This window comes from Canis lupus, chromosome 9 (assembly GCF_048164855.1).
Source record: "Canis lupus baileyi chromosome 9, mCanLup2.hap1, whole genome shotgun sequence".
NCBI classification, from domain to species: Eukaryota; Metazoa; Chordata; class Mammalia; order Carnivora; family Canidae; genus Canis; species Canis lupus.
Window position 1 is genome coordinate 10,836,087 of NC_132846.1, and position 23,790 is coordinate 10,859,876.

The following is a 23,790-nucleotide window of genomic DNA, read 5'->3' on the forward strand; positions in this document are numbered from 1 at the left end:
AAATATATAAAAATCTTATGCTTACAAATTTTATTTCAATTCTAAAATGAATGAAAAATAAGCCCTTCCTCTACTGTGAATTTCTATTTTAAATACTTTGTAATTTAACTACTAGAGCAAATTTTTTTCCAAGTTGCCTATGGTTAAACTTTAAAACATTAATGTTTATAGTTATTGCAGTGTGGTCATAATATGTGAACTATATTGAGTGTTTTATGGCTTATTAAAAGATAAATAATGTGAATGTTCCATGGATTCTGAAAAGTGGGCTTCTCAATTATAGGACAAAAAAGTGACATATTTATAATTTCTCAAATCAAACTTTCTAATTATACTATTCACATCTGTACCTTATTCATATTTTGCCTTAATTTGTTGCAGACTGATGGAGTGGTGTGGTCTCCTTCTTCTACTGCATTTTTCCAATGAATCTTTGTATCCCTGAAAAATTTTCTTTAGATATTTTTACACTTTCTGTACTTAAAGGTCCATAACTAACATCTCATTGTGGGTTGTATATTTTTCATTGTTTTCTCTCTTTTGCCTTGAATTCTATAAAAGCTGCTTTTTAAAAAGTTTGTGTTTTCTGATATATTTTTCTGCCCCTTTAAAGACTAAGCTCTCAGTTTCTATAAGGGGTAGTTATCTATTATTGCATATCTATTAATTAAAACCATCTTGGCCCAAATACCAGAATATATAAATTATGTTTACAGAGGAAGTAATAAGAAAAAAATATATAATGGCATTTATTTTAATTCTTTATTCCATATGAAAATCTTTTTTATAACACCAATACAAATAAACCATGAAGTTCCAAAAAAATATTTTTTTTATTGAGAAAGTTTAAGCTCTTACACATTTTTAGTTATGCATTATCTATATATCTCTTTAGTCAGCTTGAATTTTACAAACGTCTCTCCTTTTGGGTTCCCTATCCATATTAGGCTCCTTGTTAGTCTAATCTATTACTTTTTGACTGAGATCATTTTATTAAAATATGATCTTTATATTACATAGCTTTTTTTTTACAATACTCATTTTTGATATTAGTTTTGTAATGAAATTTTGAGTTATTCATAATAACTTAGTTCTATTTTTGCCTAGTTTCATTACTTGTCAGAGCATATAAATTCTTACAAGTTCCCTATTCTCGAGCTACTAATTTTGCTTAATTTTTCAACTGAATTAAGTACATTTTGAGGGGACCTTTTTTCCTTAAAAATATATGAAATTTCTCTTTTCAAATGTATTGATTATCTCAGAATGTCTCTTTGCTACCTTAACTTGAGCTTAACTTCTCTTTGAATCAGAGGGCACATATCTCCAAGTGTTAAAAAGTTCCTCTTTAGGGGGCACCTGGGTGGCTCAGTGGTTGAGTATTTGCTTTTGGCTCAGGTCATGATCCCAGGATCCTGGGATTGAGTCCCATATCAGGTTCCCTGCAGGGAGCCCGCTTCTCTCTCTGCATGTGTTTCTGCCTCTCTGTGTGTGTCTCTCATGAATAAATAAGAAAAAAAAAGTTCCTCTTCACTCTTGAGAGTATAGACATCATGATATCTAGACGTGCCACAATTTTTCTCTTAATTGCCCCATTTGGAGGCCTAGATTCAGGATCATGGGAGACCATGATATCTCCCCTGCCAGATAAGTACTGGAGGCCTGGATTCAATTACCGTCCAACCTGAGGTTTCAATAGCCCTTTGAACCCCCTGAAGAATCCTCTCCGTGACCTTAGTGAGAGTAGTTTTTGGTAAAGCACTAGAAGCGGAACCAAGATTGTAAAAGGACTAGGAGAAAATAAATGATGAGGAAATGAACTTAATATAGACTATACTGTCAAAGAGGCTGGTTGGTGAAAGAAATGAGAAGAGCAGAAATGCTAGAGGAGAAGACGGTTTGAGGAAAGATATTTCCAGAATGAGGGAGACCTTTCCATGCCTTAAGAAAGAGAAAAAAGAGATTGTAGAGCAAAATAGGCAGAAAATGCTCAAGAATGGGGTAAAGCAATATACCAGAGATCAGCAAAGAAATTAGCACAATTCCCAAATATGTGCTTTGAGATGCTGAGGATGCATATTTTTCACCAAAGCTTGTCTTTTGTAAATCTCTAGAGTCAACTGGCAAACCTCAACTCTCAGAAGTTCTAGATTTGAAATAGGTTCTACTTTTTAAAAATTGAAGTATAATTGACATGCAATGTTATGTTTTCAGCTGCATAATATACTGATTTGACAGTTCTGTACATTTCTCAATGTTTACTATGATATAGTCACCATGTGTCACCATACATTATTACAGTATTGTTGAATATGCTCCCTATGCTGTATTTTTCATTTTTTTCATCTTTCATCTGACTTATTCATTTTATAACTGAAAATCTGTACCTCTCAGTCCCTTTTTTCTATTTTGCCCAGCCCCCTACTTCCCCTCTATCCACTTTTTTAGTTAGACTTCTACAACAGGATTTTTTAAAAGCCTAAAATTTTATGATTAAGAGTAAATAATGCCATATTAATTATGTACATCTTCTGATTTCTGGTGTAATTTGACAACTTTCCTCTTACTTCTTATTTTTATCCATGAGCAGGAGAAACCTGTCTCTGGAGATGATCTTGACATAGTCCCTACCATATAGTTGAGCCTCCAAGCTGTAAAGATAATTAAAGGCAAAAACTAACATTATTGTTTTTATTCATAACTGTATTTTTTCATAAAAAAAGTTCAATAAGCAATGGTGCAATTGATATTAAGTGGAATACTTTTCTATGAATATGTCCCTTTCACCTTAGACCTTGTTATTAAAGGATTTTTTGGTCTGTGTATTTTAGTTGGTTTAAAATCACTTTCCTTAAGTCCTAGCATATATACATGTGTTTATGTAAACAGATACAAATCTTCTCCTTTAATGAAAGTAATAGTGTAATGAAAAAAATATTTATTAGCTGTACATAGGCATAGCACCTGTGGTTTATACTTGTCAACATTGAAAATACAAATGCATAGACTGAAGAGCCAGATATCAATAAAAGTTAAAATCAGCACTAGTCTCACATGCATTACTACTCAAGTATTGGACTAAATGGCTTATTCTATATGGTCACAATTCCCCAATTTGCATATGCTCATATTTGCATTGTTATGCATGTTTTAATAGCTGATTAGAAAGCTCAATTAAAAGAAATTACTAATTTAACAATTATTTCAAATAAATTATTTTAAATATTGTCTAGTGTATTTGAAAAAGAAGATAAACTTGAAGCCATATGATTTCAGAAGGAATCATTCTCAGGTAGTTTCAGAAACATTAATAGTCTTAGGTTTTTAATTTAAATGGACATATAGTCCTTAGAAGCAAATCTTTAGACTAAAACAGTGTACTTTTCCATTTGTATTTTATGAGGTTATCTGGCTTCAAGCAGTACCAAGGCATTCTCTCTAGAAATAGGGTTGTATTATTGAAGCTAAATTTTAAAAAAACATAAAAATAAATGTGATTTAAGGAATTCATTTAATATATTTACCTTAATCTAGGACTGGCAGATAAAGAGATTCATTAAAAAGTATACAATATTAGGGACACCTGGGTGGCTCAGTCTGTTAAGTGTCCAATTCTTGGTTTCGGCTCAGGTCATGATCTCAGGTTTGGAAATTGAGCCCTACATCAGGCTCCACACTCATATGGAGTTTGCTTGAGATTCTCTCTTTTCCTCTCCCACTGCCCCTCCCCCACTCGTGTGCACATGTATACATGCACGCACACACTCTCTGTTTCTCTAAAATAAATAAATGAGGGGATCCCTGGGTGGCTCAGAGGTTTAGCACCTGCCTTCGGCCCAGGGCTGATCCTGGAGTCCTGGGATCGAGTCCCACATCGGGCTCCCAGCATGGAGCCTGCTTCTCCCTCTGCCTGTGTCTCTGCCTCTCTCTCTCTTTCTCTCTGTGTGTCTCTCATGAATAAATAAATAAAATATTTAAAGTAAAATAAAAATAAAATAAAATAAATAAAATCTGAAAAAAAATTCTCTCCTCTCTCTCTCTGCCCCTCCTCCCCACTAAAAAAAGTATACAAAATTAAGTTTATATTGCTCAAGTGGCCATAACTAGTAACTTACATTTTTCTAATTATTTGACTGGGATGAAGGAAGATAAAGAATAATCTAGCTATAATATTTTGCCAATAAATTCAAGAACTAAAATTAAATTCCCTACTTAATCTTTGTTTTTTTGGCTCCTCAATATCCCAAAAAGATATTTTGCAAACTAAATAAGATAGGTGCAGACTATAATGGAAATGAGTTAAAATAATCACAAGTTTGCTATAAAAAATTTAGACTAGAAATCATAGGTTTTACTCCGTCACAAAAATAAAGCAAGGCAAAGACCATGAACAAAACAAAAGCATGAATAGGGTGCAGTTTTCCGACAACTAGAACAGATTAAACAAAACATGTTTATTTTTATAAGCATTTTCACAGCTCAAACAACCTAAATTTAAAGGATCACAGGCCCTTCTTACAAAGTAAAATGCAGACTCTAAATGATGACTAACTTGTGGAAATCTAAATAAGGAAATTGAAACTTAAAAAGTTTTGGGACCAATAAATTATGTCTCAGGAGAATGCCCTGAAATTTCTCCTGCTATATTAAAATACATTTTACATATATGTGTAACATATATTAGTAAATTTTCCTTTTCTGTTGGTTTATAAGACTTCAGATTTTAACAAGAGAACCAAAGGTAACATTATACAATGCTAACATCACAATATATTTTGAATTCAACAGACTAGTAAGCATGATTACAACATCTCCCACCCCGCCTTCTGTCAAACTCTAACTTTCTAATTCTTAGTAAACAAATGAACTGTGCCTGTCTATTAGTACGTCCCATAGAGAGTTCTGTTCATGCGAGATAAACTGAATTCTGAAGGGGCAGTGATGCTGGCAGGTGTCACATCAGACTCTGACATTAACATGCTAAGAGAAGGAACAAAGATACTCCAATGTGTTTAGTGATCATGTGAAACTGGATGGTCACATTGCCAGTAAAGACTGGTTCTTCCTTTCTATTATTAATTTTTTGTTGTTGACTCATTGAGTTTGTTGGTTCATTCATGAATATAGTGGATTATGCTCCGGAGAGGCCAAGCAACCATCCCTGCCTTCATTACCCAGAGTGGCCTGGAGATGAACAGTGGGTCTAGGTGCTAAATCTGAGCTCTGTGTGATCTTCATAAAGTCAGTATTCTGACTGATATCCAGGTTCTCTATTTGTAAATGAAACCAATCACCTAGATTATTTCTGAATGGTGCTTCCAAATCTAAAGTGTTCCAAATGAATAAAGTCATTCCAATTTATACAAATGCAGGGTCAGCATACAGGCTTTAGAATGTTAAGAGGGACATTTATAGCACTTCAAGGACCCAGGTCATCAGAGATATCTGTATTCTGGAACTTGCTGAATTTTTCAGATATTTACAGCAGCAAGTCAAATAAATTTTAAAACTGACAATTCAACAAAGTAGTCTCCTCTAAAATACCTTCTTCCAAAAAGATATGAATTCTCATCTTTTCGGTATGGTATGAAATGAGTAGAAAGCCAGTCCCATAGAGCCGTAGTCTGTATATTATAAAATATCACTTTAAGGAAGTGGTGAGGAAGGAGATAAGATTCTGGACACACATTTAAAGTGGGTAATATCTGTCCTTCAACACTAGTCTCTCTGATGCTTCAGCTTTTCTTATCTGCTGTGGTAGGCCTTTCTCCCAAGGACAAGAACAGGTTCGGGGATGCGTTGAGAGACTATCAAGAATGGAAAAGCTAGTGTTTAGCATCAGTGAGGGGAAAGTTCATGCTGTTGAGTACAAGCAAGACCTCTATTGCTGCCTCCTTGGTGCTTTTTCATGGGCTCAGTTAGCAAGTGTTAAGAAGGGCTGGGAATGAAAACTGACTGATATCAATGGGTTATGTCATCTTACTCACTGACTATTAAAAGCTTATTTACCAGTTTATTAAGAGCTCCTCCAGATGCCTCTCCCCCTTCTTCCTTGTTACTATCCTCCTGATGTTTTCCCAGATCCCTGCCCAACATGCTAGCTACTCTTATAAATCAGCATAGACGTGCATCTCAGGTCATCTCTCCTTCCCTACCAAGTAGACAATTAGATTTTCTCTTCTTTTGGAGGATTCTCCTTAGTTACTGCCTTTCAGGCCCACCTCTGGGTGGAGCGATGATGGAGCGGCTGTCTACTTTCTGGCATGCATTAGCATACAGGGCTAACCCAGGGATACAAGTTAAGAAAGAAGTGGCAAAGCAGTAGAAGCAGATCCATGGGGTTCTGAGCTACCTACTCATTCATTCTGTAGAATCTTCCAGATTTGCTAAATCTCAGTTTCATACAGACCATTTTCATCTGACAATGAAATACTACTGCAGATGTGCAATTTTATGATTCAGTAGATGCTAACATGGGCGGTTCAGATTGCATAGTCACTCAATTGCTCGTGGTCAGATCTTTAGTCTCCACTAAAGCAGGCCAGCAGTTGACTTCCAAATGGAAAATGGTTAATGGTAGAAGAAGACATGATCTTACTGTAAAATCCTAGGGCTTTCCCATCAGGGTTTATCAGATCTTCTCTGTCTGCCAAAATCTCTGGGATACAAATCAGACTGCTAGGTGATCAGGCTTAGATGACAAGGTAGTTTATGCTGCCCTGCTGCCCCTGCTGCAGAATACTTTTATGCTCTTAACACCACTCAAAACTTTCTTATGGATTACTCAGTAAATAAATTGGAGCCATATGTCCAAATGCAGCACATGTAGCCCCCGTTATTCAGAGATACATGAAATTGTGCGTCTTTGTGCCTCTCATTTTAGGAAGATTGTCACAAAAACTCCAGACTACACAGAGGCCTAGAAACTTCATTTTTGTGAGGGACACAGCACTTTTGTGGGGTTCACCTCCTCTCTTTTACCACATACATATTTTAGTAAAGCATGTGGGGTGCGTGCTATTTCCTACTCACCAGATCAAATGGGCCTAAAAGGCCTGACAGGGCTGCATATGTAATTGGCACCACAGCCTTGCAACCCTGAGTCAGGCGGCAGGCTTGATCCTTAGCCATATCCATTCTGCAGCTATAAAGAATAAAACGTTCCTTTATACTAACCATAATGGCTTTGTGATTTTCCTTTATGCAATGACTTTGGCATTCAAGTCCCTCAATTTGTCTTCACTTTATGCACTGCAGAGAATAGTCAGAAATAATCAGCTCAAGCCACAATTATGTGCTCGCCATTGTGCCCAAAGTGATCACGTGTCCCAGTCACTTGGTCTTTCAATATTCTGCCTCCTACCTACTCTCTGTTCCACACCACCATACGTGATAATTGGAGTAATAGTGATGCACTATATCCATGAATTCTTGCCATATTTCCCTATAGCAAGGAGGTTATCTGCTTTCTTCATAAATGTATTAGCAAATCAGTTACAAAATTCCATTTTAAAAGTTTATTTCCTGGGGTCATTAATACCAGTTACTTTTTTTAGGATCCTAGAAGGCAACAGATGTCATTCTCAAAAGAAGAAACTAAAGCAAACTTAATAAAGAAACTATTTGAAATTTGTGGGCAAGGTTAAGGGACACCAATAAGAGATGGCAATGGTCCATTGGGCTAAAAAGAGCAGGAAACTATACATATAGTTTTATAACTTTTGGTATAATTTGCTTGTCTTTGGAAAGGATATGAATAAAATGTATGCATGCTTACTTTGAATGTGGAAGAATGGATTATATTCCATAACCTGTAACAGAATAACTTATTTGCATTTTAGTGATAGGCCACAGAATGGTCATAATTCTAACATCAGTAAAAATGCAGCAATGCAAAATGACATATGAGATTTAAGCAAAATGAGTATATATTAGTATTATTAGAAATGTGGGGGGGCGGTTTGTAGGTGGTCCCTTGAAGATCTGCCTTTTCATTTTATTGATTTCCCACACTTAGAAATATTTGCAAGAAAAGTATGTATGCTAGAAAGTCATTAAAGTCATTTAGTGGGTTGAATGGTAGCCCTCAAAGAGATATGTCCATATCCCAGAACCTGAGAAAGTAATCTTATTCTGAAAAAAAGGTTTTTGGTTTTTCTTAAAGATATATTTATTTGAGGGATCCCTGGGTGGCGCAGTGGTTTAGCGCCTGCCTTTGGCCCAGGGCGCGATCCTGGAGACCCGGGATCGAGTCCCACGTCAGGCTCCCGGTGCATGGAGCCTGCTTCTCCCTCTGCCTGTGTCTCTGCCTCTCTCTCTCTCTCTGTGACTATCATAAATAAATAAAAATTAAAAAAAAATTTTAAAAAAAAGTTATAAAAAAAAAAGATATATTTATTTGAGAGAAAGAACAAGAGCACAAGAGCAGAGAGTCAGAGGGAGAGGGAAAGAGAATCTCAAGCAGACTCCCTACTGAGTGTGGAGCTTGGGGCTCTCTATCTCATGACCCTGAGATCATGATCAGACCCTAAACCAAGAGTCAGATGCTTAACTGACTAAGCCACCCAGGAGCCCCTGCAAAAGAGGTTTTAGCAAATGTAAATAAGCTAAGAATCTCAAGATTATCCAGTTGGGCCCTAAATCCAATGGAAAGCATCTTTATCATGTTAATGGGGAAAAGACACAGAAAAGAGGAGAAAGCCAAGTGAAGATGGAAGCCAAGAAGTGTCTGGAGCCATGAGTCGCTGGACGAGGTATGAATGGATTCTCCCTAAACATTTTGAAAAGAATATGGCCCTGCCAACACCTTTTCTTTTTTTAAAGATTTTATTTATTTATTCATGAGAGACACACAGAGAGAGAGGCAGAGTCATAGGCAGAGGGAGAAGCAGGCTCCCTGCAGGGAGCCCGATGTGGGACTCGATCCCAGGACTCCAGGATCACGACCTGGGCCGAAGGCAGACACTTAACTACCGAGCCACCCAGATGTCCCCCTGCCAACACCTTGACTTCAAATTTCTGGCCTCCAGAAATGTGAAACAATAAATTTTGTTGTTTTAAGCCACCAAGTTTGTGGTGATTTATTGTGGCAGCCCAAAGAAAATAATACAGTTTCCCATAAGCATTTTACTTCAGCACATTTTTCTGATGAAAATGACACCACGTATTTAGGGCATAAAAAATGATTATGGCATAATTTCTTTAAGAACTCACTTATAGAGGGCAAACAGATACATATACAATTAAGTCACTGTAATAATATTGGGTTAGCAGTATGAGAGGAACACAGGAGAAGAAATTATAAGTTTTGGTGAGACTATTCACAGAATGTCAAGAGGTCTGATGAGGTTGGAGTATAAGATTGCATGATAGAAAGAGACAAGCATGAGACTGTAAAAGATCAGAGGAATAGACTTTCAATGGTTTTGATTACTATTTTTTTAATTTGTTCATGAGAAACACACACGCGCACACACACACACACACACACACACACACAGGCAGAGACACAGGCAGAGGGAGAAGCAGGCTCCATGCAGGGAGCCCAATGTGGGACTCAATCCTGAGTCTCCAGGATCACACCCCGGGCTGAAGGTGGCGCTAAACTGCCGAGCCACCAGAGCTGCCCTTGATTACTATTTTAAAGAGTTTAGGACTCTGTCTTGTAGGTTTGGGATAGTTAAATTTAAGTGCCAACTCTAAGGGATAGATAGTCACTACCTAGAATTTGATTTTAGATGGATTATGAAGCATATTTGGTTCATGAATTCATCAAAAATGTATTGAGACCACATGTGCCAGTGGTATGCAAGGATCTGGAATTTAGTAGTTGGTAAAGTAGGCACAAACCTTGCCCTCACTGAGCATATAAACTAAAGGGGGGAAAAGAATCTTAATTGACTAGCCATGGGCATGTAGGGAGAGGACATGGGGGTATGTATATGTATTAACCATGTTTTGGAAAGTAGGAGCTATTAAGGGTTTCGAGCTGAATAGCGATCTGAATGTAATTACATTTCACGAGGATCTCTCTGTGTTGTGAAGGATGAATTGGTCTGAGAAGAGACCCAAGAGAGAGAAAATTATAAAAGACTATTGTAACAATCTTGGATGAAATTATGAGGATCATAATTAAGAAAAAAAAAACAGTGGCATTGGGGAGAACGGCCCGATTAGAATTATACTCCAGAAGAAAAACTGACAGGGTCTTGTAATTAATTGGGTACAGGCAGTGCAGATGTTGTGAAAGCCTCGGATCATCTTTAGCCTAGATTATTACTGATCTATGGCAATTCTGATTGTAAAAATACCATTACTGTACCTATTACTAAAAAAGAAAAAAAAACTATTAAACTATGACACAGTGCTTTCTTATCCCTTAGAATTTTTATTTTGTACAAATTGGAAAGGCTATTTTGAGTTTTAGAGAGTTTTTAAGTTATACTTCACTCTTCTGAAAAGGAAAACATAAAATAAATTAGCTAAAGCATTCCTAAAACACTTTCACATTCAGAATCTAATTCTTACAAGTCATTTTCTACTCAGAATTATCAAAATCCATTCTTTCCATACAGTATTGTCCTCCGCGGCAACAAGAGTTCTCCACTATTATTTCTGAGACTGTCTTTGAAGTTATAAGCTTTGATGCTGGCATTTGTTGATCTTATGAGAACATGTCAAAGGAAGGCTTTTAGACAATGTCTAGGATTTATATGCCTTCAAGTGATCCTTAAAATTTTTCTTGACTAAAAGGTCAGGGAATTGCCATTGTCCAGCTATATCAACAAGAATAATTAAGATGTTCATACATGAATGAGCAATGAAAATTATATTAGAACAGTGTCCTGGGCCAACAATAATTAGAAGATGTCATCAATTATGAGATACACCCTTATTTCAGAGATGCGAAAATGAGGTCAGAAAGTGCATGTTAGTGTTGATGAAATATGGGAATGAGGACATTAAATAAGATAAGCAGCACGCAGGTGGTAAAGATCTAAATTAAATTAAATCTTATTGTCATTTCACTAGAAACACAAATGTCATGCTAAGCTCTCAGAACATTATAGAGGAAGAGCGATGGTAAGCATTTTGAATATATGCTTCCTCAAACAATGGGCTAAAATATTTTAGTAAGATTTCTGGGTAAATTTGTTAGTAATTAAGTGTGTGTACATTTGATTGAAATGTGTTCTGAGACTCAGGGTGCCTAGGTGGGCCAGTGGCATCTGACTCTTGATTTTGGCTCAGGTCATGATCTCAGGGTTGCAGGATTGAGTCAGCTTGCGCTAAATGTGGAGCCTGCTTGGCACTCTCTCTCTCCCTCTGCTCCTCCCACCCTCTCTCTCTCTTAAAAAAAAAAAAAAGAAAAAGAAAAAAAAAAGTGTGTACTGAGATTCTCTGTATTTCCTTCCTTAGGTACTTTCACGGGAATTGTGATATGTACTTTCTCTGACAGATCACACTTGGGCCAGGCAGCAGAACCCACAGAAGCACCCCTGGCTGCTTTTGTAAGGTACTGAACCTAAAGAAAACAGCAAACCTCAAAGGTGCATTCGCCTGGATACCTTTGACACCTTTAGGTGGTTTTTGTTCTTTAAAAACCATTAAGCTCATCAGAGTCTGTACTAAAAGGTACTTTAAAAATAAAGAAGAATTGCATTTGAAGAATTGCAGTGACACTTTAACCAGAAGAAACCAGTCAAGTAGAAATTTAACCTGTTCTTATTTTCTATTATTTTTTTTAGTTACGTTAGTTGTTTTGCAACTGTTTTATTTTGAACCCATGTATTTCAACTATAGTTTGTGAGGGTTTTGTTTTGTTTTTATAGCAGTGATGAGAAAGTAGTTATTTTTAACTTCAAACTGACACCTTGAAAACATAGTGAAACAGTTTGTCTTTCAGAAAAAAAAAAAGAAATGAATTAAACAAAAGTGAACCTACAGAATTATGGGAAGGCATGTAACATGCACACTTTGGAGTCATGCAAAACTAAGGCCACCAACACCATGATCTTGCTGTGTGAATTTGGCAAAATATTTAACCTCCTTGAGCTTCTCTGGTAAAATGGATATGCCAATGTTTTGTTTGTAATGATTAAATATGATAACATAAGATTCTTAGTACATGGTAGACAATCAGTAAGTAGTAGCTGCCACTATTACGCTCATTACTTACTGTCGTTTGGCATCACACAGTTTCAGCAGTTAGAGGATTTCTTTATTTACACGTGGAAACTTCACTATTGGAGTCTAGCAAAGCAACAGCAAGCTCGTTTAGACAAGGCCTGTGTGCTTTGTTATTACATGGAAGCACATGAAACAGCCAATTTTTTAGGCCAAAAATGGCATAACTCCCAACAATTTCATAAGGTCACCACCTAGTAGTATGAGACTTGTTTAGTGTGTCAATTTGTTACATGCCATTTTGCTTTTTGCATTACTGCTTTTTAAAACTGACATGAAAAATCTATCATTGATGGGATGAGAAGTCAATCTGGATAGTAAGGATCTCTGCAGTGTTCTATCTTTCTGGTAGCATTTTATATTTTGACTATTAAATAAGTTGAATAGTTGCTACAGCAAATTAGAAAAATGAGAAAACAGTTCAGAAAAAAAGCACAAAAAAAAAGAAAAAAGAAAAAAAGCACGAGCAAGAAAAATTGATAAATAAATGTGTACCATATTTTCATCTTTATTTACATCACTAGATCAGGTCTAGGGGGTGTTTGTGGTATGATTGAGAAACAGTGGAAAGGTGTCACCCCAAGTGTATCTGCAATCCCGCCCTCTCCTGTGTGCTGAATACATCTCGGTGTATTAAATGGCTTAGAAGCTGAGACTATCTGAAGGGAGACAGGTGCTAAGGAGGGGAGACACTGAAGGTCACCCCAAGACAAAATGTGACACCTGACAATCATCTCATACGTGACACTGCACATTGTCCCATATCATTGTCTGATATTCGTACCAGAGAGCCGGAAGTGAACATGCACGCCATTATGTTGTGGTCTGTTTATCATTCCTGGCAACTGTAAGGTTTCCTTATCCTACTTCCTAAAATTACACTGATATGTCTCAGAGTTACATGTCATTTGCAGATAAAAGCTAATTTGACCTTAGATGCCATCACATTTGTCTTTCCAACAGGATCCTTCCCCTGAGAAGAGTTTTTTGTGTTTTGATGAGGATAAGGAGTAAAGTGCTAGTGATTGAAAAGTGTGCCTTTCCTGCAGAATTTCACGTCCATCTGACTCTAGAAGTTCAAGAAATAAAAACAAATCAATTGTTGACCTCAAGTTTTTCCAATCAAGTCACACTTCAGATGTCTTAACTCCAGTTTAGGTAAGTTAAACAAAGAAAGGGAGGCTTTGTGCCCATGAACTCTCCCTTTCAGGAATTCAATCATTAATAAATAATCACTTTTAATTCCTTGTTTGCCCAGGCTAGAACACAACTCATTCTTATTAGGGTAGTATTTGATGGTAACGAATGACCTCATATGTATTTTTCAAGAAAAAAAAATTGTGTGTGTGTGTTGGGGAATGACTGGATATGCAAGATAAAGATTTTAATTTTTAATAATGAGTGTGTCTCAGGGAAGGGTAGAAAAACTAATGGGCAGTAAACAGAAATGCATGTACAAATACATTTGTAAAATTGAAGTTCAGAATACAATCAGATTGACATTTTGATGGCAGATGTACTTCCTTTTTAATAACATGTTTACTTCTGGAAATAAAAGTTACTTTTTTTTTCTCTTTTAATAAAACCCGTTTATCTTGTTTTACAGCAGCCAATGGCTCAGAAAGAAATATTTTCTCCAGAATGTTTTGTTCTGGAAAACAGGGTCATTTAAACACTTGATAACCCTGCTAAAGACTTAAGACATTTGCAGCTTATACACAGATGAAAGGACTTTCAACCTTCTGATATTTATGACCATTTCAGCTGCGAAGAGAAGAATACTTGCTTCATTAATTTTTTTTAAAGGAATGTGTTACTTCACCACTGGGTTAGAATGAACATGGATATTTTCCCTGTATTCCGTAAAGCCCTCACCCCTGCTGCTGACTGTGTACAATCTACTGCTTCTCAAAAGTTATTCAGCAATATACTAGACCTGTACACCACACTGCAAGGAAAGAAAGATTTAGGTGGCCAAATGGTTTGAAGACATTGTGCATTATAGTCTCTTTCTCAAGATTTTGTGTAATTAAACACACCAAGAAGCAATGCAGTAAATAAATAAACAAAAACCTTGTAGTTTAATGTGATATCTCCCACATGTCGTAGACCATGAAATATTTTTTTAAAAAGACATATTCTGTTTTCACACCACTTTCTACTTTTCTTCCTCATAATAATGTTTGTTCCTCTGTCGATGGGGCAGAAAATAAAAGGAAAATATCAATATATGCTTAATAAACTGCCTTAGCAAATGGCTATAATTTCTGTGTGTTCTCGTCATCTTTATGTAAAACAGGTGCTGGCTCCAGGAACCACCCCACCCCACCCCATGAGGAACTGTCCGAGCAACCCCTGGTTTTGATGGTCCACCTGACATGTGAGACTTAGCTGTACCTTTGTGGTGACTAGTAGCTGGAAAGATCATCTTGTAGTCCTCTGAAGCATAGGTTTCTTTGTGCCATGTTGTCCCCTGCAAAGCTACAGCCCGAATCTCACCTATGTACTGAGGCCAACTCTGGAGTTTCCATCTTCCATAGAAATTGGTGACTTGGAGAAGGGGAGTCCTGGCCCATTTCTCCTGATTCTTCTGTATGCCACCTCTCAGTATGCCTTTGGAAAGATGGCTGGGCCTCATATCTAGCTGTCTCTGAACTTGAACTGTGGGCTTGTAATGCCTTTGTCTCTATGAACAGAGACAGTCTCTTAACTATCTCTCTGAACAGTTAATACATAAAGGCCAATTACAGTACTGAGCACCTAACAATTCCTTGCTTTATGAACAATAAAAATAACCACTGTTAGCAGTTTGGACAATATCCTACAGAACTGTTTAATAGAGGAACCTCTAATTGAACCTGAAAAACACACTTTAGAAACTACTGTATCAGTCTTTAGTCTTTTTAAGAATGCTAGAGGAGAATGCAGTAATTACCACACTTCAGGCACAAACTCAGAAGTCCAAGAAAGAAAACGCTCTCTAAGCTCTCATACTGGGCTGTGTTTAGAAATCTTGGAATCAGTCTCATCAACCCTCTCCAGAGTTGTGTTATGTCCCAGGGAGGTAATATGGCAACAGGATGGAGGAGAGGGACACAAGGGTTACTGCTAAGATGCTTATTAATCGGGTCAGTAAGGCCTTATGGTCCAGGAAATCCCTTTAGTCTCTGTGCCACTCTTGGAACCTGAGACTCCTTATGTGAGGCTGCCCAGGGTCCTGTCTTCAGACACACTTTCAGAAAGCCATTCAAAGTCCTCCCACCTCTTTGATCCCAGGGAACTTTTTCTAGTCTCTGAGCATTTTTTTCTCTAATGTTTCTGTCCTAGCTGTTTTTCTTTTTTTTTAAGATTTTATTTATTTAGTGAGAGAGAGAGAAAGAGAAAGAATGCATGCAAGCAAGAGGAGGAGCAGAGGCAGAGAGAGACAGAGAGAGAGAATCTCAAGCAGGCTCCATGCTCAGTGGAGAGCCTGATGCGGGGCTCAAGCCCAGGACATTGAGATCATGAACTGAGCTGAAATCAAGAGTTGGACACTTAACCAACTGAGCCACCCAGGTGCCCCTGTCCCAGCCCCTAAAAACTCTCATATTCCTTCCTTGGGGCTATAAAGATGACCTTTTATCTGTCTTAATGAGGGTAGTGGAAAGGGAGAAATACTAGAATATTAAATATAAGTAAATACGAGAAAAAAGATCATTTGGACACATTCTTCTAGAAATCTTCATCTTTTCTGTCAAGAAATTTTACTTTTCATCCAGATATCACTTCTGCCTCAATCTCAAGAGTGTAGGACTTGTGTCTGTCACAAATAGGGTTTTGAGAACTATAAATCCTGCTCTAGTAGCCCTGGCTGCCTGTGTGGTGGCCTTTCCCTTGGTGTGGAGTAGAGAAGCCTCATTACAGAACATGTATCTCATCTCTTGTTTGCAGGTCACTACATGTGTCCTCAGGAGGATCTCAGGCCCGTTCTCCAGAAAGCTCAGTTAGAGGTTCAAGTGACATGTTCCTCGTCTGAGATAAGCCTGCAGTAGGCCTCACATAATTGGTAGGAGAGTAAAGCCGGGGATTGGAGGAGAGGACCAATATGCAGTTCTTCAACCTGACCCCACCTATGACTTTGTCTTCCTCATAGATCAGACACCTGCTATAAGAAAGCAAACAGATTCAGCTCAGCCTGGCTCTTATGGAACTAATGGGGCTCCAGCTCCACTCTCTGATCCTACTCGTTTACTATGGATCCCCATAATCACTTGTCTCAGCAGAGCAGAGATTGTAGCAACTGGAGTCTGTCCATAAACCAACATCCCTACATGGCTGCTCTATGCCCCTAGGTAAAAATATTAGCCCTGCAGTCTTTTGAAGAGGGCTATTTACCATTAAAAAAGAATAAAAGAGTCTATTCATTCCATAACTGGGACAAAAAGAAGTGTGCTTACACTTCCCCAAATCTCAGAAATACTATCCCATTAGGATGAGCAGTATATTCACTAGGAACTCTACCGTTGGTCCATAGTGTCTCCATTTGTGCCCCAGGCCACCTCATGGAAAGCAAATTTAGTGTTTGCCCATTTGAGAACACTCAAGGATCTCTTTGTCTTGGACCAGTTTTGGAAGGTCTGTGGCTGCTCCACCAGGCTTCCCATAAAGCCAGAAAAGTGCCAAACAAGACTTTTAACTAGGTAAAAAGCCCATCTAAGTAAGTGTTAGGACCTGAAATGGAACCTCTGGAATCATGCACCTCTCATTTTTCTTTTTAATTCAGACTTGAAAGTAAAGCTTTAAAAATCATTGTTACTGCTTTTCTTTTGGGCATTTTCTTGGGAATCTGAGAATTTTGTTGGTTGGCAAATTTATAAGGCTATATTTTCCTTTCTTCTTCCTCTATGCCTGCCATCCTGCATGTGCTCAACATTATAGGGCATTTTATAGTATTCTCTGTGGCCAGCCTCCTCACAGTCCACTGGTATTTCTGAAATCAGCATGACTGGTAAGATCCTATAAGGCGGTGGTTGAGGGCGTAAGCTCCAGAATCAAACTGACTGAATTTAAGTCTCGGCTCTGCCAATTATTAGAAGTTGACCTTTTACACATGACAAGATGAGCACTGGGTGTTATACCATATGCTGGCAAATTGAATTTAAATAAAATTTTTAAAAAAGAAGTGTGACCTTTTACAAGAAAATTAACCTCCCTAATTATTTTCTTTAATTTGAGCTTTCTTTATCTAAAGTAGCTGTACCCACTACATAGGGTAAAAACAAGGAAAATAAGACACTAAAAATTTAAGTGACTGACATATTTACAATATCATTAAAAATCAAATGCCTAGGAATAAATCTAATCATACATAAGACCTCCAGATACATAAAATTATAAAGCACTGTTGAGAGCAAGGGAATAACTAAATAAATGAAGTCATAGATCATGTTCATAAATTGTATTAAAAATTAGTCTGGGGCCTCCCGAGCAGCTCAGTTGGTTCAATGTCTACCTTTGGCCTGGGTCATGATCCTGGAGTCCTGGGATCGAGCCCCATATCCGGCTACCTGCTTAATGGGGAGCCTGCTTCTCCCTCTCCCCCTGCCTGCTCCTCTGCCTACTTGTTCTCTCTCTCTCTCTCTCTCTCTCTGTGAACAAACAAATGAATAAAAATCTTCAAAAATATTAGTCTGTAAGTGTCTGTAAATGAGATTCCAGATTGACAGTACATTTTGTTTTTTGTGGAACTCAACAAGATAATACTAAATTCACATGGAGATGTTAAAGACTGAGGATAGTGAGACCAACTTTAAGAAATGGAAAAAAAATTAGAGAAGTTTGTGACATTGTTACAAGAATAAGCTAATAGACTAGTAGAACAGAGTAGAGAATCCAGAAATAGACTGTTACAAGGATAAGCTAATAGACAGAAATAGACAGATACATATAAAGGACAAAGGAATCTCTGAAAAGCAGTGGGAATAGAGCAACCTATTCAATAAGTTATACTGAATCAGTTAAATATTAATTTGGAAAAATATGAAATAATATCTATCTCAAATCACACACAGATCAAGGGATTGCGAGTTAAATATAAAAGATGAAATAATACAATTTCTAGAAGATAATAAAGGAGCATTTCTTCATAACAGGAAAAAATCTTAAATAGGGCACAAAAAGTATTAACCATAAAAAAAGTATTAACCATAAAGGAAATGACTGTCAAACTATTCTACAGTAAAATTAAGCACTCCTCTTCTACAAACAAAACCATTAACAGAAGGATATGACAGGTCACAAGGGAGAAAATATTTGCAAAACCTTTAACTGGTAAAGACCTTGTATGCAGAGTATACAGGCAACTCCCATAAATCAATAAGCAAATGACAGACAATATAATAAAAAAATGGGCAAGAAATCTGACATTGGACCAAAAAACAGGCACTCAAATAAATATCTAAGAAGTTCCTTAAACCTTAGTCTTCAGGACAATACATATTAAAATCTCGGTGAGATAAACTATATTTGGCCATTGTGTATAGTCCTTTTTGTATATTTCTAGATTCTATTCACTAATATTATGGTAAGGGTTTTTTTGTCTATACTCACGAGACATATTGGTCTATAGGTTTTTTGGACTAGTTTTCTCTAGTTTTGATATTGTGGTAATACTTTTCATTAACTAAATTGGGAATTGTTTCCTCCTTTTCTAATTTCTGGAAATTTTCATGTAGAATTGGTATTAACTCATTAAGCATTTGACAGAATTCTCCAGTGAATCCATATGGGCCCAGAGATTTCTTTTTTGGTAGTTTTTGTTGTTGTTGTTGTTTTGTAGTTTGTAAAGGAGTAATTTAATTTCCTTAATAGTTATAGTCCTATTCAAATTATCTATGTCATATTAGGTGAGTTGTGGTAGTTTGTGCTTTTTAATGCAGTGTTCCAATTTCTCTAAGTTGTCAAATTGATGTGTGCAGAGTGTACATGGTAAACCTTTATTATCCTGTCGATGTCTGCAGGATATGTAGTAATATCCAATTTTATTCTACATATTGGTCATTTATGTCTTCTCTCTTTCCTTCATCAGTCTTGCTAGAGATTTGTCACTTTCACTGATCTTTTCAAACAACCAGATCTTTGTTCCATTGACCTATTCTGTTTCCATTTTAAATATTATTGATTTCTGTTCTTATCTTTATTATCTCCTTTCTGATTACTTTGGGTTTATTTTATTTGACTTTTTTCTAGGTTCTTGAGGGGGAGCTCTAATATTCTTTCAATTTAGCTGTACATTTGAGAAATTTTCATGACAAAATGTTGAGAGGGAAAAGACTTAACTCAGGCACAGGCCCTTAGACATCTTCCCTGACCTTCATGCTCATCTCCACTCCATAAATGTTATTATTTCCCTATCCTTTGAGTTTCTGTATGCCTTACATATTTTCATCATTTTATTTTAGTTATATTTTTGCATTTGTCTCCTCTATTAAACTTCGAGCTTTTTGAGTATGGAGATTATGCAATTTATCTTTGTATCCTAAATACTGGTCTAGGTACTTCCTCAACTTGATAAAGATTATCTACAAATACCCTCAGAAAAACAGAGAAAGACTGAAAAACTGAATGCATTCTCCCTATTATTGAAAATAATAGTAAATTGAGTGCTTTCACTACTATTACTCAAAACTGTACTGGGAGTTATAGCCCATGCAATAAATTAAGAAGAGGAAATAAAATGTATGTAGATTAAAAAGGAAGATATAAAATTTTACTTTTTGCAGATGACATGATTGTCTACACAGAAAAATTCCCAAGTAATCTACAAAAATATTCCTGGAACTAACAAGTGAGTTCATCAAGTTTATCGGATTACAAAGAATCATAAAAATCAGTTGTATTTCTATACACTAGCTATGAACATGTAAATACTGAAATTAAAAATGCAATGCTATTTACAATCATATTTAAAAATATTTTATTTATTCATGAGAGACACAGAGAGAGAGAGAGGCAGATACATAGACAGAGGGAGAAGCAGACTCCTCTCAGGGAGCCCCATGTAGGACTCAATCCTGGAACTCCGGGATCATGCCCTGAGCCAAAGGCAGATGCTCAACCACTGAGCCACCCAGGTGTCCCGCTGTTTACAATCATTAAAAAAGGAAATACTTAGATGTAAATATTAAAAAGTAGATAGTTTATATGTTAAAAACTACACAACCAAATGAAAGAAATCAAAGACTAAATACATCTGAGTAAAGGAAGAGATTCACTATTTTCATTGATTAGGAGACCCGATATAGTAAAGATACTAATTTTCTCAAAGTTTATATACAAGTTTAACACAATTACTGTCAAAATCTCTATATTTTTATTTACAAGATTATTCTAAAGACATATGGAGGGGATCTCTGGGGGGGCTCAGCGGTTTAGCGCCTGCCTTTGGCCCAGGGTGCGATCCTGGAGTCTCAGGATTGAGTCCCGTGTCGGGTTCCGGCATGGAGCCTGCTTCTCCCTCCTCCTGTGTCTCTGCCTCTCTCTCTCTCTCTCCATGTCTATCATAAATAAATAAATAAATAAATAAATAAATAAATAAATAAATCTTTAAAAAAAAGACATATGGAAAGGCAAAGGAACTAGAATAGTTGAAACAATTATGAAAACTAAGAATATTGTGGGAAGACTTAGTTAATCCAATTTCAAGATTTATTATAAAGCTATAATAATAAAGAGTGTATAATACTGTACAGGTGGCCAACAGACACATGAAGATGTTCAACAGCATTTATCATCAAGAAACTGAAAATCAATGTCACAATGAGATATCACTTCACAACTGTCAGAATGGCCAAAATAAAAAACACAAGAAACAAGTATTGGCAAGGGTGTGGACAAAGGGGAACTCTCATGCACTGTTGGTGGGAATGCAAACTGGTGCAGCCACTGTGAAAAACAGTGTGGAGTTTCCTCAAAAAAATCAAAAATAGAATTGTTATATGATCCCATAATTCCACTGCTGGGTATTTACCCAAAGAATATGAAAACACTACTTTGAAAAGATACATGCACCCCTATGGTAACTGCAGCATTATTTACAAGTTATTATCACAAAGTATAGAAGCAAACCAAGTGTCCTTCTGTAGACGAATAGATAGGGAAGATGTATATACAACAGAATATTCCTCAGTCATAAGAACGAATGAAATCTTGCCATATGCAACAATATGGATGGAACTAGAAAGTATAACGCTAAGAGAAATAAGTCAGTCAGAGAAAAACAAATACCATATGATTTCATTCATATGTGGAATTTAAGAAGCAAAACAAATGAACAAAGAAACTAAGAGACAAACCAAGAAACAGACTCTCACCTATAGAGAACAAACTGATGGTTGCCAGAGGAGAGGTGGGTAGAGGAATGAATGAAGTGGGTGAAAAGGATTAAGAGTGCATTTAGCATGATGAGCTCTGAATAATGTATAGAACTAGTTAAGGACTACATTGTACACTTGAAACTAATATAACACTGTATGTTAGCTATATGGAGTTACAATATTTATTTATTTATTTATTTATTTTATTTTTTTTGAGTTATAATATTTAAAAATATATATATAAATGGAATAAATCAGTATATTTTAAAAAAAACTTTATACTGGCAGAGATAGACACAGAATAGAATGGAGAATCCAGAAATAGATCCCAATTTAATTGTCTGACTGATTTTTGACAAAGGTGAAAAAGCAATTCAATGGAGAAAAGGAAGCCTTTTTAAACAAGTAATGCTGGAGTAATTGGAGATCCCTAGGTTAAAAAAAAAAAAAAAAAGTACTCAACCTAAATATTACACCTTTTATAAAAATTAACTCATAATCGATGAGGGACTTAAATGTAAAGTACAAAACTATAAAGCTTTTACAAAAATAAATAGAAGAACATCTTTGGAGTCTAGGAATAGCCAAATAGTTTTAGATTTGATGCCCAATGTTCAGTCTATAGATGGAAGGATTGATAAATTTGAACTCCACCAAAACTAAACACTTTTTCATTGCAAAGAGATCATGTTAAAGGTAAAAAAAAGACAAGCTACAGACTAGGGAAAGATATTTGCAAACCATATATCCAACAAAATACTAGTATATATAAAGAAGTCTTGAAACTCAACCATAAAAAACAATTAAAAATGGGCAAGACTTAAAGAGATATTTCATTAAAGAGAATAAACAGATGTCAAATAAGCACATAAAAAGATATTCAACATTATTAACAGTTAAGGATGTGCAAATTACAAATTGCAATGATATACCACTATACACCAATCAGAATGGTTTAAAAAATGACAAGAAATGTTGGCAAGAAAGTGAAGAAATTGAATCACTAGTACATCGTTTTTGGAAATATAAAATTATATGGCCACTCTAGAACACAATTTATTGATTTCTTACAAAATTAAGCATGTAACTATCATGTGACTCAAGAATTATACTGGGCATTTATGCCAGGAAATAAAAACTTATATTCACACAAAAACTTGGGCAGAAATATTTACAGCAGTTTTATTTACAACAGCTGAGAATTAGAAACTCAGATGTTCTTCAATGGGTGAATGTTAAACAAATTGTGGTACATCTGTACTATGAAATATTCTTCATTTAAAAAAAATGATGATTCATGGAACAATCTAGGTGAGTTTCCAGATAATTATGCTGGGCCAAAAAAAAAAAAAAGCCAATAAAAGATTACCTACTGTATAATTGCATTTATATAGCATTCTTGAAATGACATTTTACAGAAATGGAGAACAGATTACTGGTTGTGGGGGTTAAGGAGCAGGTGAGGTAGGGAGACATTAGTTGAGGCTACAAATGGAGAAAATCACTAGTGATAGGAATTCCCTTGTAGTGATGGGAATATTCCTTATCTTGACTGTATAAATGTTAATACCCTCATATAGTATTATACTTTTAGAAGATGTTACTATTGAGGAAAACTGGGAAAAGGTCCATAGGCTCACTCTGTATCATTTCTTACACCTGCTTGCAAATCTTCAACTGCCTCAAAATAAAGTTTAATTTAAAAAAACACAATGAGAGAATACTGCTTAACAAGAGGATGACTAAAATTGAAAAGAATGAAAATATCAAGTCTCTCTATGGGTGTAAAACAATGGAAACTCTCATTACCCTGCAGGTCAGATTGTAAATGGGTGGAACCACTTGAAGCAACTGCTTGGCATTATCCACTAAAGTACATACATGGACTACACACACACACACACACACACACACACACACATATATATATATATATATAATATATATATATGATATGGCTAGCAATTTCATACATAAATTCTTTAGATATAAATTCTTTCTTTTGTATATTTTTTATTGGAGTCCGATTTGCCAACATATAGCAGAACACCCAGCGCTCATCCTATCAATTGCCCTCCTCAGTGCAACCACCCAGTCACCCCATTCCCCCACCCACCTCCCTTTCCACCACCCCTTGTTCGTTTCCCAGCATTGGGAGTCTCTCATGTTCTGTCATCCTCACTGATATTTCTCACTCATTTTTTCTCCTTTCCCCTTTATTCCCTTTCACTATTTTTTTATATTCCCTAAA

At 36.2% G+C, this 23,790-nt stretch overlaps 1 long non-coding RNA gene across 4 annotated transcripts in view; it reads left to right on the forward strand.

The window, feature by feature from the left end:
• The window catches only part of LOC140639766 (uncharacterized), a 41,985-nt gene extending 27,546 nt beyond the window's left edge, over positions 1–14,439 (forward strand). For all 4 annotated transcript variants that reach the window (XR_012036399.1, XR_012036397.1, XR_012036396.1 and 1 more), the window contains 3 exons: positions 11,419–11,515; positions 13,150–13,344; positions 13,793–14,439. This is a non-coding gene — a long non-coding RNA (uncharacterized lncRNA). The remainder of the gene's footprint in view (positions 1–11,418; positions 11,516–13,149; positions 13,345–13,792) is intronic.
• The last annotated feature ends 9,351 nt before the right edge of the window (positions 14,440–23,790 follow it).